Below are 2,065 nucleotides of genomic sequence, written 5' to 3'. Positions count from 1 at the left end.
TTTGTTATTGTGAACAATGCAGCAATAAACATGGTTGTGTATATATTTGTTTGGGTGGCAGTTCTGATTTCTTTAGGGTATATTCCCAGTAGAGGAATTTCTGGGTCAAATGGTATTTCCAAATTTTTGAGAAAGCACCATATTGCCTTCCAGAGTGGTTGCACCATTTTACACTCCCACCAGCCTTGAATAAGGGTTCCAATTTCTCCACAACCTCACCAGCATTTGTTGTTTGCTGTTCTGTTGAATTTTTCTATTGTTACTAGGGTGAGATAATACCTTATAGTTGTTTTGATTTGCATCTCTCTTAGACCTAGGGATTTTGAAAATTTCTTTATGTGTTTGTTTGCCATTGGAATGTCTTCTTTGGTGAAGTGTGTCTTCATATCCTGTGCCATTTTGTGATTGGGTTGCTTACCTTTATTTTGTTGTGGTGCTCTAGTATTTTATAAATTCTAGATATAAGTCCCTTATCAGACATGTCATTACCAAATATTCTTTCCCAGTCTGTGACTTTCCTTTTTACTCTGTTGCAGAAGGTTTTTGATGTTCTTAGGGATTTCATTCTTAGAAGGTCCCATTCATCTACTTTATACTTTCCTGGTTGTAGGTTTTTCAGGATGCTTGGAGGACTGTTCATGTTGTGGATTAGTGCTTCTAGAATTCTTCCAAGCTTTTTTCTTATTAAGTTTATAGTCCTTGGTTTTAGTCCTTGATCCACATTGGTTTTGGTCCTTTATCTACTTGCTTTTGGTCCTTGATCTACTTGCTTTTGGACCTTGATCCACTTTGAGTTGGATTTTGTATATGATGTGAGGTTTGGGTCTTGTTTGAGTTTTCTGCAGATGTTTTTCCAATTCTGCCAACACCATTTGTTAAATAGGCTTCGTTTCCCCATTTACCTGATTTTATCTCCTTGTCAAAAATCAGGTGACCATAGGTAATGGGCTGATTTCTGGGTTCTCAATTCTATTCCATTGATCTATATGTCTGTCATTGCACCAGTACTGTGCTATCTTGACCACCGTAGCAGTATAGTAGGATTTTTTTTTTTATAGTAGGATTTGAAGTCTGAGAAATGCTTCCTATTTTGTTTCTCTTTTTAAAAAGTGCTTTGCTTATTCTGGGTCTCTTTCCATTCCAAATGGAATTGGAGATTGCCTTTTCCATCTCATTGAAGGATGGAATTGGTATTTGTATTTGGGTTGCATTGAGTGTGTAGATTGCCTTTGGTACAACTGTCATTTTCACAACATTGAGTCTTCCTATCCAAGAACATAGTATATTACTCCATTTCTCCAGGTCTTTTTTTGTTTCTTGTATTAGTGTGTTCTGACTTTCTTTGAATAGGTCCTTTGTGTTTCTAGTTAGATTTATATCCAAGTATTTAATCTTGTGATTAGTTATTATGACAGGTATTCTTTTTCTTAGCTCCAGTTCTGTATTCTCTTTGTCACTGTAGAGAAATCCAATTGATTTTTGGATGTTGATCTTGTATCCTGCCACTTTGCTGAATTGGTCAACCATGTTCAATAGTTTTCTCACTGAATCGTTAGGGTTTTCTAAGTATACTATCATATCATCTGCATATAGAGATTGTTTTACCTCCTCTTTCCTAATTTGTTTTTTCTTTGTCTTGTCGTATTGATCTCACTAAGCCCACCCCAGGCAGAGGGCCGTGATGGCTCCACCTGGGCCAGGGGCCAAAGACAGCCCGTCCCAAGCAGGGCAACACCCCCCAGGGGCAGGCTGGAATACTCCCCCTCCAATTGCTCCCACCCCAGTGTGGTCCCCTCACCTGACCGAGGACTATGTGGCCAAGGATAACATCTCCAATTCCAGCACTGCCACTTTTACTCCCCCCCATAAGTGATCATACTATAATTTGAAGTAGGTGTCACTGCCCTCCCCCTTTATAAATGGCAAAGGGAACCTGAGAGTTGTGAACAGACTCCCCCCAGGTCTAAACAGCTTTTGGCAGAAGCATTCAACAGATCAAAATATGTGGTGCATTTAGGATGTCGGTCCTCTTGGACATGCTGCCACTGTTAAGTGTCATCAAGTA

This window comes from Elephantulus edwardii, unplaced genomic scaffold (genome assembly GCF_000299155.1).
Source record: "Elephantulus edwardii isolate Elephantulus edwardi_28Jun2011 unplaced genomic scaffold, EleEdw1.0 scaffold00056, whole genome shotgun sequence".
In the NCBI taxonomy this organism is placed as follows: domain Eukaryota; kingdom Metazoa; phylum Chordata; class Mammalia; order Macroscelidea; family Macroscelididae; genus Elephantulus; species Elephantulus edwardii.
The sequence above is the reverse complement of the archived record's forward strand: the minus strand, read 5'-3'. Positions refer to the sequence as shown.